The following is a 17,583-nucleotide window of genomic DNA, read 5'->3' on the forward strand; positions in this document are numbered from 1 at the left end:
GAAACGAAGATTGATATATAGGATGACCTCATTTGATTACCGGAAGGTTTTCGGAGTTACCGGGAATGTACCGGGAATGACGAATGGGTTCCGGGAGTTCACCGGGGGGGCAACCCACCCCGGGGAAGCCCATAGGCCTTGAGGGTGGCGTACCAGCCCTTAGTGGGCTGGTGGGACATCCCAAAAGGACCCTATGCACATTGGAAGAAAAATCAAAGAGAAAAAGAAAAAAAAAGGAGGAGGTAGGAAAGGAAAGAAGGACTCCACCCACCAAACCAAGTAGGACTCGGTTTGGGGGGGAGACCTTCCCCCCTTGGCTCGGCCGACCCCCTTGGGGCTCCTTGAGCCCCAAGGCAAGGCTCCCCTTCTCCCACCTATATATACGGAGGTTTTAGGGCTGATTTGAGACGACTTTTCCACGGCAGCCCGACCACATACCTCCACGGTTTTTTCCTCTAGATCGCGTTTCTGCGGAGCTCGGGCGGAGCCCTGCCGAGACAAGATCATCACCAACCTCCGGAGCGCCGTCACGCTGCCGGAGAACTCTTCTACCTCTCCGTCTCTCTTGGCTGGATCAAGAAGGCCGAGATCATCGTCGAGCTGTACGTGTGCTGAACGCGGAGGTGCCGTCCGTTCGGCACTAGATCGTGGGACTGATCGCGGGATAGTTCGTGGGGCGGATCGAGGGACCTGAGGACGTTCCACTACATCAACCGCGTTCACTAACGCTTCTGCTGTACGGTCTACAAGGGTACGTAGATCACTCATCCCCTCTCGTATATGGACATCACCATGATAGGTCTTCGTGCGTGTAGTAAATTTTTTGTTTCCCATGCGACGTTCCCCAACAAGTGGCACATGCAAATTTACTTGGAACGGCAGGTAGATACCACATATAGGTAGGTGTGGTGGACTCATAGGGAACAACTTTGGGTTTATGGAAGTGGATGCACAAGAAGTATTCCCGCTGAGTACAAGTGAAGGCTAGCAAAAGACTGGGAAGCGATCAACTAGATGGCGACAACAGTCATCAAAATGCATTGAGATTAACCAACATTGAGTGCAAGCATGAGTAGGACATAAATCACCATGAACATGAATATCATAGAGGCGATGCTGATTTTGTTTCAACTACATGCGTGAATATGTGCCAAGTCAATCCACTTGAATCATTCAAAGGAGGATACCATCCTATCATACTACATCATAGTCATCTCAAAATTCATGTTGGCATCCAAGACAAACCATTATAAGCTCCTAGCTAATTTAGCATGGCATCAGAAACTATGATCTCTAAGTTGTCATTGCAAACATGTTTCTCTCACAACAAAGCTGAATGAGGGACGATGAGCTAGTCATATTTACAAAAACAAAATAGTCGAGTTCATACAAGCTTTTCCAGGCTTAGTTACTTCATCATATATCGTCATTATTGCCTTTCACTTGCACGACCGAATGATGTGAACAATAATAAGAGTGCTCGTGCATTGGACTACGCTGGAATCTGCAGGCAAACACAAAGGAGAAGACAAAGTAATATGGCATGCGAGAGCCACTAAACATTGTAACCATAGTCTTCTACCTGCACCCAAAGAAAAGAAAACTATTTACACGGGAAAGCTCCCAACAAGCAAAAGAAGAACAAGTAATCTTTTGGGTTTTCTCAAACTAGACAAACACACGAATAGAAAACGAGAAAAAGAAATAAACTAGCATGAATGATACAGTGGCAAAGTGTGAACACCGACTAACAAAGTGAAAGCGTCAGCAAGAATATAATGTCGGTGAGAAACACGTACTCCCCCAAGCTTAGGCTTTTGGACTAAGTTGGTTTACTCCCAAGGAGGGAAATAACCAGCTCCGGGGTACTCTAGAGTGTACTGAGGTGCCACTGCTGTGTGAGCTCCTCTGGCTCCCACTGATAAACTAGCGTCTGATACTGGGCTGGTGGCTCGGGCACGAGCAGCTGTGGTTGGGCTATGCCCCAATATGCGTAGATGTCCGAGGGCATAATAATGTACGTGCTTGTATGAAGATTGAACAAAGAAGGAGCAGGCAAGGTAATAGTCTCACGAGTACCCTGACTAAATACCATGTTATAAATCATCCTTCTATTTATATCTCTATCAAGAAAGTCATGGCGAACCATGCTATCATAATCTAGATATATCTCGGGAAGAAGAATCTCTTCTTCCTCGTCCAGTCTAATAGGTATCTCAAAATGTCTAGCAAGACGAGTAGCATAGATACCTCCATAGACAACGCCTTTAGAACGGTTCGTGTTCAACCGTTGAACTACTATAGCGCCCAAGCTATAAGTTTTATCATTATAAAGGGCTTCGTGCAAGACCGCAAGATCTGGGGAGCTAAGGGACCCAGCTTTCCCACGGCCAATCAAACATTTTCCCACAAATAATGAGAAGTATCGAAGCACGGGAAAATGTATGCTAGCAGCTCTAGTGCAAGACACTCCTCTCTCCTCTCCTACAGCAATATTATCTATGAAAGCCTCCAAGTCCCGTGGACGAGGTTCATGAATATCCCCAACATAAGGTAATCTGCAAACATTGCAAAAATCCTGAAGTAACATGCGTTGGGGGATATCATATAATTTGAACTCAACCATAGGAGGACTCTTCCTTGGATTGAAATTAAAGCTTTGCACGAAAATATTAGTGAGGAGGAGGTATTGCGGACACTTATCTTCAACGAAGGCGGTAAGGCCTGCGTTCTCCACCAAGTAGTAAAAGTCCTCACAAAGTCCGGCGGCGCGTAAGAACACATCGCTTGGCCACTCGCACGCTCGAACTTCTGCAACTCGGGGGACCGTATACTTGGGTTTCTTCTTCTCACTTTCATCATCCTTGGGGTCATGGCTTGAAGAGCCTCTTAAGAACCTCCTCATCTTTTCCTTTTTCTATCTCTGAAAATTTCTGAAATTTTTAGTGACTCTAAGGAAAAGTGAACATGGCTCAACGAAACTCATAGCAACTACTCCGACAAATGCCTAGAGGCCATATCACGCATGAAAACTACTTGGCACCAGCTAAAATTAGCATGCAAAGCACAAGAATAGGGTCACCATGGCAGCAAAAATACGCGACGTATAGGGCACTAGAGCAAAAACTAATTGGACCAATGGAGGAGTCATATACCAAAGAGCAATTTCCCCAAAACAGTTTGGTGAATGGGGCTTTGCACAAGGAGATCGAAAATCGGAGCAAGAAGAGCAAGAACACGGGATTGAGCCGCGAAACAATTTTTTCTGGAGGTAGGAGAAGCAGATGGGAGCTAGAATAAGTGGAGGGGGTACACGTGGGCCCCACAAGCCTGGTAGGCACGACCAGGGGGGTGCCCGTGCCTCCAGGGCTTGTGGCCCACTGGTGCATCCCCTTGACTAGCTCTTCGTCTCAGAATTTTTCAAAAAATCCAGAAAAAATCATACTTGATTTTCACGGCATTCTGAGAACATTTATTTTCGGGGTACTTTTCTACGGGACGCTCAAAGCAGAAAACAGGGAAAACTAAATCTAAATCTATCATTTTTATTCTAAGCAACTGAAGGTGAAAGCATGGAACGCATGTTCGTGACTCCTCGATTCATCCATCTCATGGTCATCGAAAGAAATCCGTCAATGAGGTTGATCAAGTCTCCTTGACAAACTTTTTCGAATCGCAAAAGAAAACGGAGAATTTTCAAATAGCCACTAGGTTACCTCAATGGGGATGTGCATATCCCCAACAAGCAAATCATACTTCATCTTGATAGTAGGTATAGGGCATTCAAAGCTCCCAATAAGAATCGATGAAGTTTTTTGATAGCATTGATGCAATGAACTTGATATTGTTTCTTCAAAAAGTGCACCCTATGCTCATTACCGTTGACATGAAAAGTGACATTGCCTTTGTCGCAATCAATAACAGCCCCTGTAGTGTTTAAAAAGGATCTTCCAAGGATGACCGCCATGGCATCGTCCTCGGGAATATCCAGAATAACAAAGTCTGTTAAGATAGTGACGTTTGCAACCACAATAGGCACATCCTCGCAAATGCCAATAGGGAAAGCAGTTGATTTGTCGGCCATTTGCAGAGATATTTCAGTGGGTGTCAACTTATCCAATTCAAGTTTACAATAAAGAGAGAGAGGCATAACACTAACACCGGCTCCAAGGTCGCATAAACCAGTTCTAACGTAGTTGCCTTTAATGGAGCAAGGTATAGTGGGAACTCCGGGATCACCTAGTTTCTTAGGAGTTCCACCCTTGAAGGTATAATTCGCGAGCATGGTGGAAATCTCAACCTCAGGTATCCTCCTCTTATTAGTCACAATATCTTTCATGTACTTAGCATACGAAGACATTTTGAGCATATCTGTCAAACGCATTTGCAGAAAGACAGGTCTAATCATTTCAAGAAACCTCTCAAAATCCTCATCATCCTTTTTCTTGGATGGTTTGGGAGGAAAGGGCATGGGTTTCTGAACCCATGGTCCCCTTTCTTTGCCATGCTTCCTAGCAGCGAAGTCGTTCTTATCGTATCTCTTGTTCTTAGGCTGTGGGTTATCAAGATCAACAAGTTAAATCTCCACATCCTTATCATTGCTAGGTTGAGCATCAACATGAACATCACTGTCAATATTATCATTAGGCTCATGTTCATCACCAGATTGCGTTTCAGCATCAGAAACAGAGACATCGTTTGGATTCTCAGGTGTAACAGCAACAGGGTTGCTAGAGTGCACGTTCCTATCATCTTTCTTCTTCCTAGGATGACTAGGTGCATCAGTGCTAACTCCTTGAGAATCTTGTTCAATTCTCTTCGGATGACCCTCAGGATACAAAGGTTCCTGGGTCATTCTACCGCCTCTAGTGACGACTCTAACAAAATTGTCATTCAACTCATTGAGAAAGTCATTTTGAGCCTTAAGTACTTGTTCTACCCGAGTAGTAACCATAGAGGCATGTTTACTCAAGAGCTTACGATCATTGACATTTCTATCCACACAAGCACTTAAATGACTAAGCATACGAGCATTCTGTTCCAATTGTGTGCTAACATAATCATTGAAACTTTGCTGTTTGGCAACAAAGTTATCAAATTCATCTAGCCATAAGCTAGCAGGTTTATCAAAAGGAATATCAATCTCATTGAATCTACACAGAGAATTTACTTCTACTACCTGTATCGGGTTATCAAGACCATGGATCTCTTCGATAGGTGGTAGATTTTTGACATATTCAGATTTAATGCCTTTCTCTTTCATAGATTTCTTAGCTTCCTGCATATCTTCAGGACCGAGGAATAGAATACCTCTTTTATTAGGAGTTGGCTTAGGAGGTGGTTCAGGAATAGTCCAAGCATTCTCATTGCACAAGATGTTATTCAATAGGATCTCAGCTTGTTCTACAGTTCGTTCCCTAAAACCACAACCAACACAACTATCTAGGTGGTCTCTAGAAGCATCGGTAAGTCCATTATAGAAGATATCAAGTATTTCATTCTTCTCAAGAGGGTGATCAGGCAAAGCATTCAGTAGCTGGACGAGCCTCCCCCAAGCTTGTGGGAGACTCACTTCTTCAAATTGCGCAAAGTTGTATATTTCCTGCGAGGCAGCTTGCTTCTTATGGGCAGGGAAATATTCCTCACAGAAGTAGTAGATGATATCTTGGGGGCTACACACACATCCAGGAGCAAGAGAAGTGAACCAAGTCTTAGCATCATCCTTTAGCGGGAAAGAAAACAACTTAAGGATAGAGTAGTGGCGGATCTTTTCCTCACTCGTGAATAGGGTGGCTATATCGTGCGTTTTGGTAAGATGTGCTACAACCGTTTCAGACTCATAACCGTGGAAAGGATCAGATTCGACCAGAGTTATTAACTCACGGTCGACAGAGAATTCACAATCCTTATCGGTGACAAAGATAGACGAAGTAGCAAACTTCGGGTCGTATTTCATCCTAGCGTTCAAAGATTTTTCTTTCCACTTGCGCAGTAATTTCTCGACATGATAGCTATCCTTACAAGCAAGAAAGTCATCAGCTATCCCTCCCTCCATAACATAACCCTCAGGCATATCAAGCAATTCATATCTAGGACAGCTAGTTCTAACAGGCAAAATAGCAGGTTCTACTTCAATAGTATCAGCAGTTTCAGAAGTATCATCACATCTAGAAGCAACTCTAGCAATTTGTGCATCAAGGAATGCACCTAGTGGCAAAGCAGTATCAAGCATAGCATCATCATAAGCATCATGGGCAGCAGAAGTAGCATCATCAAGCACAGGCGACACATCAAGATTTCTAGCAGGAGGCGGTGTCGCAAACTTACTCATAACTGAAGGTGAATCAAGTGCAGAGCTAGATGGCAGTTCCTTACCTCTCCTCGTACTTGAGAGCAAGACTTTAGTTATTGGATCTTTCGGATTCCTCATAGTGACCAGCAGACGTAAATCCCAAGTGACTCGGAGAATATAGCTATGCTTCCCCGGCAACGGCGCTAGAAAAAGGTCTTGATAACCCACAAGTATAGGGGATCGCAACAGTTTTCGAGGGTACAGTATTCAACCCAAATTTATTGATTTGACACAAGGGGAAGCCAAAGAATATTCTCAAGTATTAGCAGTTGAGTTGTCAATTCAACCACACCTGAAAGACTTAGTATCTGCAGAAAAGTATCAGTAGCTAGGTAGTGTGATAGCAACAGGAGCAACAGTAACCAGTAGCAGCAAAGTGACAGCAGTAGCTGCAGAGTAATAGTAGCAGCAGTGACAGCAAAGTAACACCAGTGACAGCAGTAGCAGAAAAGTAACGTAGCAAGGACCAGTAGGAAAAACTTGTAGGCATTGGATCGGTGATGTATAATTATGTCACATGGTATTCATCATGCAACAGTTATAACACAGAGAGATATGTAATTAGCTCCAGTTCGTCAATGTAATGTAGGCATGCATTCCGTATATAGTCAAACGTGCTTAGGGAAAAGAACTTGCATGGCATCTATTGTCCGTCCCTCCCGTGGCAGCGGGGTCCTAATGGAAACTACGGGATATTAAGGTTCTCCTTTTAATAGAGAACCGGACCAACGCATTAACACTTGGTGAATACATGAACTCCTCATACTATGGTCATCTCCGGGAGTGGTTCCGACTATTGTCACTCCGGGGTTGCGAGGTCATAACACATAGTAGGTGACCACAACTTGCAAGATAGGATCAAGAACACATATATATTGACGACAACATAATAGGTTCAGATCTGAAATCATGGCACTCGGGCCCTAGTGACAAGCATTAAGCATGGCAAAGTAGTAGCAACATCAATCTCAGAACATAGTGGATACTAGGGATCAATCCCCGTCAAAACTAACTAGATTACATGATAGATCTCATCCAACCCATCACCGTCCAGCAAGCCTACGATGAGATTACTAACGAACGGTAAAGAGCATCATGGAATTGGCGATGAAGGAAGGTTGGTGATGACGATGGCGATGATCTCCCCTCTCCGGAGCCCAGAACGGACTCCAGTTCTGTCCTCCAGAGGAGAACAGGAGGTGGCGGCGCCTCCGTATCGTAAAACGTGATGAACTCTTCTCCTTGATTTTTTCCGGACGAAAGGGACTAAATAGAGCTGAGATTGGAGGCGGTGGAGCTTCGTGGGCCCCAAGGGGGCCCGCGCCTGGTGGGCTTGTGGGCTCTCAGCTCCACCCCTCCGGTTGATTCTTGCACCAGTATTTTTCATATATTCCACAAAAAATCCCCGTAAATTTTCAGGTCATTCCGAGAACTTTTATTTCTGCGCAAAAACAACACCATGGCAATTCTGCTGAAAACAGCGTTAGTCCGGGTTAGTTCCATTCAAATCATGCAAATTAGAGTCCAAAACAAGGGCAAAAGAGTTCGGAAAAGTAGATACGACGGAGACGTATTAGTCGTCTCCGCTCTAGACCAACAGGAATGCGGCGCTCTAGGACGAAATGAATGCGGTGGAGAGAGGGGAAGTGTGCTCGCGCTCGAGATGATTTTAGGCGAAACCAAGGGTCGAACGCGTATGTGGTGATGGTTTGGACGCCCCCAATGACCGGAAGGTTGCTTCCGGTTTGTGGTATTTCAAACTACCGGACTGGTGTGGAGACCCATAGGGCATTGTCTTTGATGGCCAAGTGCATCCGGACAAGTTGGCCCCATGTGGGCATTTTAAGGTCCGTGTTGAAGATGCTCCTACCAAGTTATCCTCCCATTTCCTCATCCCGCTCAAGGGTAAATCAAACACCCACTTGAGCACTCTTTTGTTATTCCTTTTAGAGGAACTTTTTGGGCCATAAATCTGTTGGAAATTTAAACAAATTAATGATAGTTCCATTAACTAATTCATGACTAGAATGTAAAATAGCATGCAACAATCTAACATACTAGACGAACAAGAAAACACGCATAACATCACACGTGTCACATCAACTACAGATAGAGAAATGAAAAAATCACGATGGACGTACTACTCATTAGCTGCTGTAGGAGCGATGTTGTTGTTGACGTTGCCTACTATGTGCTGCTGAAAGTGCTTGTAAACGATGATGAGTAGTGTCGCCTCGCTTGGACGAAAGATGGCCGTAATGATGAACTTGAGCAGTCACACAGAGCGTTTCCAAAAAATCTAATTCGTCATCTCCCGATGCAGGATCGTAAGGACAAACGGTTTCGGAGACCTACTCTCCCGTGCGCCAAATGCATATCGGCGTTCCGGATGAAATAGATTATGGTGGCGACGCTAGTTGCAAGCTGATGCAAAATCCTAGGTGACTTTCGGTGTGTCTTTGACTGCTATGGGATCACATGCGGCATCGTGTCGTGATCACGATCTAAAAAAATTGTTTTTTAAGTCGTGTACTATCCGCACAGGAAATAATTAATTTGTTTGTCAATACATTGAAAATAAAACGACAAATTATGTTACTACCCCTGCAAGGCAGCCGACCAATTATCGGTGGACCATTCACGCGCCGCCCCGGCCCGAGCCCGACGAGGCGAGCCAAGCTAACGCACGCGTGTTGTTAGGACTGGTTTCCAAATAAAATAATTTATTGGAAATCGGCCATAAATGTCACGAGTGTAGAAAAATATTTCTCACTGATAGACTCATCTTGATACAGAAAACCAGTACTACGTAATATTAAACAAAGTAGAGCAGAGGTCGCTCTATAAATTATGACAACATGTTCAGGTCTCACACAGACGGATATGTTACAGCGTAATGGGATACTCTACTCCTCGTAATAAAGGGGGCACGTCACATCAGAGTAATGTGACAAGACAAGTACTACTAAGCGCCATGCATCAGACTGAGGTTTGACGATTTATTCGTGGTGGCGGAAGCAGTGAAATAATACAACAGTAGACTCCAAGATCATAAGACTGACTTGGACTCCTCTAGATGTCGGACTCGCTATCGAACTCTTCATCCATGAGGTCTCCTTCATCCATATCCGATCACATCAACAAGTCAGTGAGTACTTCGAAAAGTACTCGCAAACAGTTTACACAAACGATGAGATGCATTCAGCAAAATTTTAATATGCAGGGTTCAGGTCATAATTTATCATAATAGATATGTTAGTAATCCTCCCGAGATATCCAAAGAAAAAAAAATAAGATGCACTGATCGGGAGTTTGGAGCAACGCCTCGAAATGTCAAGAGGTAAATAAATCACGACTGTTGGGCGTCTAAACGACACCTCATACAGGGCATCAAATAAATAACAAGCCGAAGTGAGGCATCTTAGCGACACCACAGAAAGGGCATAAAATAAATAACAAGACGGAGTCGGGCGTCTTAGCGACACCACAGAAAGGACATAAAATAAATAACAAGCCGTAGTCGGGCGTCTTAGCGACACCACATAAAGGGCATAAAATAAATAACAAGAAGCAGTCGGGCATCTTAGCGACACCACACAAAGGGCATAAAATAAATAACAAGCCGCAGTCGGGCGTCTTACCAACACAACAAAAGGGCATACAATAATAAAGGATTATCCGGGTGGTACGACCAACCTTCAGGATAATTTTAGAACGAAAATGTTAGTAATATGGTGTTCCACAACACCGGTAGATATCCACAACCATTATCATTCAATCATACTCGTGCTCAAAGGACCGGCTCAAAGACCGACACTTGACCTGTCAAATGACCGTCCTTGACCGTGGACACGGCTACTCGAATAGTTTTGACTCTGTAGAGGATGTACTCTTTACCATAGCTCACATGTTCCGATAGCCCATATGACTAATCCCGCGTACGGTATTTTAGAAGCAGGCGCTCAAAATTAGTACACGCCCATGTTAACCCCGCGAAGACCGGCTTCACCCGGACTGCACTGAGAGGGAAAACCATAAGACGGGGAGGCTACGACCTCGATTAGCATGGGATCAAATTTATACCACGTGCTACAAGGGAGTGCCCTCCCTCTTGGTCCTAGACCGGAAACACCCATGCCCCCTAACCGGGTGACTGGATTTAGTCCAGGGCCATGGATACCTTCATCCCGTCCCCTCTACTTGGTGTGTAACTGATAATAGGCCTACGACAGACTGTACCGAATCCTCATTCAGGAAACTGTGGCAGCACGAAAATGAAAGTAAGGCACTGACAAGACTCGATCTAGGTCGATACTGGAGTTATTACTTTCTTTCCGTTACGGTCATGCACTTGTCATGACCAGGCCATAACCTATCACGTCCGCGTGACTAGGCTATCCACGACCTCTCACAACCATAACTTTTCATAGTCATATTTTAACCTTGTTTATGAGAGATGTAATATGCTTGGTTAATGCAATGGATGAATGCTAAATTATGTTAGTGAGCAAAAAACACATCCAAAGTTCAAACATGCTTGCTCGGTTCCACGTAGTCAGGATCGAGCTCGGTGAAGTTAATGTCGGTGTTTCCTTCATTGGAATCTATGTCATATGACATATACCATCGTAAGAGCTAAAGCCTAGTTAGTGTCTAAAAATAATTTTCAAATAAATATGAAATAAACTAGACCCTCACAACAAGATTTTGCATAAAGATTCAATTCAATAGTTGTTATTGTTTAATAGTTATTAGCAAAACAAGATAAGGGACCATTATGTAAGAAGACAGAATCTGCCCAAGGGCTAGTCTGAGAAAACTCAAAGCGCGAGACGGGTTATGCGCCAACCCACAGCGAAAACAGTTTCTGGAGAAGGCGCCTTCGACGAAAATGATTCAAAAAACAGAAGAACTCTGATGAGGGGGTCCCACCATGTCAGGTTCGAATCTCACCGGCGCCTGAGGCGTGCAGTGGTCGCCGGTGGCGATAGACGAAGGGGGAGGGCAAGCTGAGGGCATCTGTGCACTCGCCGTGTTCCTGCGCGTCGATGGGATATGGATTGGACTGAAAAGGATGCTCTCTATCAACGGCGGCCTAGCTCTGGTGGACGACGCCATCGGCCACCACCAAATCTCATTGAAGGAATGGCCTGCGACTAAATTGGAGAGCGGATTACGTAGAGGAGCTCACCAGGGAGCTACTGAGAGGCTCGGGGGCTCACCTCTCCGCTTACCTTGCTCGAGCGTTTTCTAGAATAGGAGCAGATCAAAGTGGCCGGAGTTGGAGAAGAAGGCCTCTCTGAGGCCCTTCTCTGGCTTGGGCAATGCTTCGGAGTGAGGAGGGAATGAGATGGAGTCGATGAGGGGTTCGGCAGCAACGGAGGGGTTCTATTTATAGAAGCGCGAGACGGGTGTTGCGGAGCTTACACCCGGCGATCAATTCCGGTGAGATCCAGGAGCTTAATCAGGTGGTTAGGTGGTCGAGTGAGTACCTACTCAGTATAGGGACTCCATTTTTGGTCAAAGCTTGATCAACCCTCGGCGCAGGACGCGGCTCGACGATGCGATTCATTCTGCGCATGGCGGCCGTAGAGGTCGTGCTCTACTCTGCCCGGGGCGTGGCGAGGGCAAACACGACGCACACTGCAGGCCAGGGACATGCGGAGCTCACAAGGGCGATGGGCGGTGGTGAAACGGCGAGGGCTGCAGCCAAGGGCTCTTGTGGTCACGGCAGCTGCTGCTGGTGCTGCTGTAGGAGCTCGTTGGCTCTCGCGAGCTCACCACCGACGCCAGCATGTGTCCAAGGAAACGTGCGGCGGGTGCATAGACACGAACACAGGGGCGAGCTATCCCCGCTCATACTGCTGAGATTGACGAAGCGACGGACTGAACGGCGAAGCAGTGAAGTCTGAATGACTGAATCAGTTTCACAGATAAGACAAAAGTGCACACAAGTCATTTGATCAAATGGAACTAGCACGTGGAAAAAGGTTTTGGAGCTGAAAATTTCTGAGATGGCCTCTCACTGAGTGCACAGAGAGTCTGCAAATTTTCAGAATTTTTGAAAATGTTTAAGACAGTTTTTTTAATAAAAACAGAATATTTTGATTAAACTTGAGTCAAATCAAATTTGAAATTTGTAAACTTGTGAACCCAAGGTTTTTGGTGAAATGGGTTGAGGGTACTAAGGTATTCTAAGTATAGGAGTTTGGGTCTCAATTTCCAAAGGAATCTATGAGTTCCTTTGAAAAATTGCTCGGGTTAAAACTGATTACAGAAAATCCTTTTAACAGAAATAATTTATGAAAGGTTGTTAAACCCTTCTAAAAATTTGAAGAAATCAATAAAATGAAAGCCTAGATGATGGAGAGGTGTCATAGGATAGAAATCAGAAGGGGTGGAGGGAAAAGAAATATATAAGGACATTAACAATCGAAAGTATGGAAATTTTCCCAAGGTTTGGTTAAAGAATAAATAAAGTTTTCCAACCAATCATTTTGAGAAGAGGCCAATAAAATCCTTTTTCAAACTAGCCATGTTGAAGAAGAAAGTTCAAAAGATTTTCTTTAAAAGGTTTTCAAGGAAACTTCAGGGTATTTCTCAAAGCCAAATTTTTAAATTCATCCTAAAACAACTTAAAAGTCAAAGAAATCCAAATTTAAAAATCTTGGGTGTTACACGTGTGGTCTTCTATTTCTCTTCTTCACACATCACTAAGCGTGGTATAGAGAATCCTTTATATAAAATGGTTTCTCTCTTCCTCCACTAGCATTTTTTTTTGCGAAGAACAGGGAGATTTGATTAAACTGTAACAGACTTACAATCCTCAGCAACCAGCATGGTCATACATGGAGGTGGTCTACCCAACCAACATGCAGTGCTATCACCACTACGACCAAAGTTCGCTAAGCAATGTGCAACTCTATTTTGTTCTCGACTAATCTTAAGGAAAGAAACCTCCCTATTCAAAAGTAAACTCTTAATTTCTATCACTAGGACACCATAAGGTGATCTATCAAAATTACAAGTAGCAATCCTCTTTAGAGCAACAGCATAATCGGATTGCAGCACCACAGGTAATGAAGCATGAATGAATGCCAGTTGTAGCCCTTCTTTTATTGCTTGTAGTTCCGCCTCGAGTGCATCGTTGCATTGGAACAATTTATGATAAGACGCAAAGATGACATCCCCTTTGTTATCCCTGAGGATCATCCCCGAACCGGCAGTGCCATCATCAAGGTTGAACGAGCCATCGGTAGATAACCTTACCATATTAGCTCCCGGGGCCAGCCACTTCTTAGCCACAGTACTCATGGATGAAGGTTTTGGAGGGGTTAGCTCAATCACTGGAGATTTGCCTTTCACCATATCCTCGACGCTTAGGGATATGTTCTTGTAAGAATTATAGTAGCTTGCAAGGAAAGAACAAGAGATATCAAGCGGGGGTACCGGTTTGCCATGGAAAACTTCATTCCGTAAGTACCATGTCCTCCATAGGACCATAACAATTCTGCTGCGAATGGACTCCGGTGCCTCCACCAGTAGATGAAACAACCATTCCTTACCAGTACATGTGATGTCCATACGAGGAGGTAATGGCCAGACTGCTTGCATTGAGTCCCATAAAATCGCGGCATTCGGGCAATCCAGAAGAGCATGAAATGATGATTCCACATCACGATCACATAAAATGCATGTAGGCTGGGTAGTCATGTGTCGCCGATGCATCTCTGTCGAAGTTGGAAGGGACCCAGAGATCACCTGCCATGCGAAGTGGCGCATCTTTGGGGGGGCTTCGATTTTCCATATTAACTTCCACATAGACCGATCACCCGTGGGAGCAGAAGAAGATGCGCCAGGACTGAGCTGGTGCCAGCATGCGGTCATAGCAAGGTGGTAAGCAGATTTAACTGAAAAAGTACCAGATTTATCCCATGGCCAAGCAATAAAATCATCTATTTGGCGTGCAGAAGTACGGATTTTCAGAATGGATGCCACATCCGCCTGACAGAAAAATTGTTGCAAAAGTTCGGTCTTCCAATTCCCATGAACATCGAGGAAATCCTTAACCTTTATGAGGCGACATGTTCTCTTTGGAAGAATAGGCGTGAAAGGAGGGCCTCGTGGGATCCAAGGGTCTCTCCATACCCGAATATGTTCACCATTCCCAACCCTCCATAGCATACCTTTTTTGACTAGGGCAAGCCCATGTTCTATTCCCTTCCATACCGCCGAAGGATTTGATGGAAACACCGTATCCACAAGGTTGCCATTGGGATAATATTTCGCCTTCGCCTTTAGGAGTCGAGCACATAGGGAGTCCGGAGTAGTGAGGAGCCGCCAAGCCTGTTTAGCTAAGAGTGCTTGGTTGTAAGCCTGCATATCCCTGAAACACAAACCACCTCGGGCCTTAGGGAGAGATAGTCGATCCCATGCCACCCACGCCATTTTCCTCCTTCCGTTCTCGACACCCCACCAAAACTGTCGCATCATCTTTGACAATTCATCACACACTGCCACCGGAAGTTTGAAAATGCTCATAACATATACTGGGATTGCTTGAGCCATTGCTTTAATAAGCACTTCCTTGCCCGAGTAAGAAGAGTAGCGTTCACTCCATTCAATAAGGCTCTTGCTCACCCTAGCTTGCAACGATTCAAAACGTCCTTTATGCATGCGTCCTTCCGGCACAGGGAGACCAAGATACTTTGGCTCAAAAGCTTGTTGTGTTATCTCAAGAACTAGCTTGACATCATCGGCCACTTGAGGAGAACAATTGTCTGGAAAAAGAATGGAACACTTTGATGGGTTGATAAGTTGGCCCGTTGCTGAGGCGTAAGTGTTCAAAACATCCTTTACAATTGTTGCATTCTCCATATTAGCTCGGAAAAAAAGCAGCGAATCATCCGCAAAGAGGAGATGTGACACGGCACGGGCTCTCCGACAGATTTGGAGCGCCTCCAAACCTCCATGTTGGACGGCCGTGTGCAGTAAAGATGAGAGTGAGTCCGCCACAAAGAGGAACAAAAAAGGGGACAGAGGATCACCTTGACGAATGCCACGAGTGGGAATGAATTGTTCCAGCAAACGTCCATTAAACTTGACAGAAAACTTTACGGAGCGGACGCAAATCATAACCAGAGAGACCCAACGTGGGGCAAAACCCCATCTCAATAGAGCTCCTTCCAAGTAATCCCAGTCCACTCTGTCATACGCTTTGGAGAGATCAAGTTTGTAGGCACAGAAATCTGCATTCCCAGCATTAGATTGAATATGATGAATGCATTCAAAAGCAATAATGGAGTTATCTAAAATCAGCCTCCCGGGGATAAAATCACTTTGATTTTTAGAAATCAGATCTGTCAAGCACGGTCTCAACCTATTAACCAAACATTTGGAAACAACCTTATAGATTACGTTGCAAAGGGATATAGGCCTGATCTCTTTCAACGTTGCCACGTGTTGGACCTTGGGAATAAGTACGATACTGGTATCATTAACACCCGAGGGCATCTGTCCAGTCTCAAAAAACTGATGCACTGCTAACACCATATCCTCCTTGAGACAGCCCCAGTTTCGTTGGAAGAACCTAGCTGGAAAACCATCCGGACCTGGCGCTTTTAACGGACCGATTTGGAAGAGTGCATCTGAAATTTCCTGATCTGAAAACGGGTCTAACAAACGATCATTTGTTTCAGGGGATACTTTTGGCAAGAGGGTATCCAGAATGGGAACCGGATTCAGAGTTGGATCCTTAGTATATAACTCCTTAAAGTATGATGCAGCCATATGTTCCATCTCCGTAGGAGAATGACACCAGGACCCGTCCTCCTTTTGAAGCCTACAGATGTTGTTTCTTCTTGCCCTCCAAACAGCTTGACGGTGAAAGTATTTTGTGTTACGGTCCCCTTCCTTCAGCCACGAGATGCGGCTGCGTTGCAACCACATCATCTCCTCTCAGTACAGAAGCTCATCAAGGTTTTGCATCTTCATACGGATTAGCAGTCGGTCAACATTGGCAAGTTGGAGGTGCTCAAACTCTTTTCGCAAATCCTCGATCTATTTCTCCACATGCCCAAAGTTTTCTTTGCTCCATTTACGCAGGGCAGTCATGACCGAGCTTAGTGAAATCGCCACCTTGCCCAAATCGCCTCCAGACCGTGCCGTAGCCCATGCTGTTGAAATAAACTCCGGGAGTTTCTTGTCGCGTTCCCACATGATCTCATACTTTGGAGTCCCCTTGTGGCGACGATCCTCGGATGAGTCCAGGAACAACATGATAGGGCAATGATCCGATCTCGGGGATACAAGGTGTTGTACCCTAGCATACGGGAATAGCTCTCTCCATTCTTCACAGGCACATGCACGGTCCAGGCGGACACGGACATTACCTTGTCCTTGTTGGCCGTTGTCAAACGTATAGGGCACTCCGACAAAACCTCAATCCACCACTTCACACAGCTACAAAGCATCCCTAAATGCCACCATCTAGTTCTCAGCCCTGCTAGTACGGGAGAAGTGTTCATGCTGCCACATAGCTTCGTTAAAATCACCACATAACACCCATGGAAGGGACGATGTGCTTTTTAGTCTCACAAGATGATCCCACATACGTTGACGGTTTTCGACCCTGGGCTCACCATACACAAAGGTGGACCGCCAACTTTTCCCCACTCCTTGATCTAGAACAACCACATCAATAAACCTGCTGCATGACTCAAGTACTATCACTGTTAGTGATTCATCCCATAATAGAGCAAGACCTCCTCCACGACCATCGGAGTCGACACCACAGAAGCCTTTTAGTCCTAATTTCCATCTCAAACCCTCAACTTTTGCACTTAGCTGTCTCGTTTCCGCAAGAAACACCAAGCGAGGGGAATGGGCTTTTACAAGAGCCCTAACTTCGCGAACTGTCCGGCGGTTCCCCATCCCCCGGCAGTTCCAGAACAAGTGACTCATTGGGACGGGCAGCACTCCTCATCGGAGCCCGCCAAGTTTGAAGCACAACTGATAGTCTCAGTACCCACCTTTGCACGTTTACTACACCCAGCGACAGTAGGTTCTTCGAGGGCGTCCAAGGGTTTATCAGTCAACAGCATGATCCCGTCTCCAGGAGAGATATCCTCCTCAGCGTCTAGTATAGCAGCAGCCTTAGTATCCATCAATCTCTTCCGTGAAAGCTTGTCAAGCTCCATGTCGCTTAGCTGGTCCATCATGAGAGGGCTAGG

Source organism: Hordeum vulgare, chromosome 1H, assembly GCF_904849725.1.
Source record: "Hordeum vulgare subsp. vulgare chromosome 1H, MorexV3_pseudomolecules_assembly, whole genome shotgun sequence".
NCBI classification, from domain to species: Eukaryota; Viridiplantae; Streptophyta; class Magnoliopsida; order Poales; family Poaceae; genus Hordeum; species Hordeum vulgare.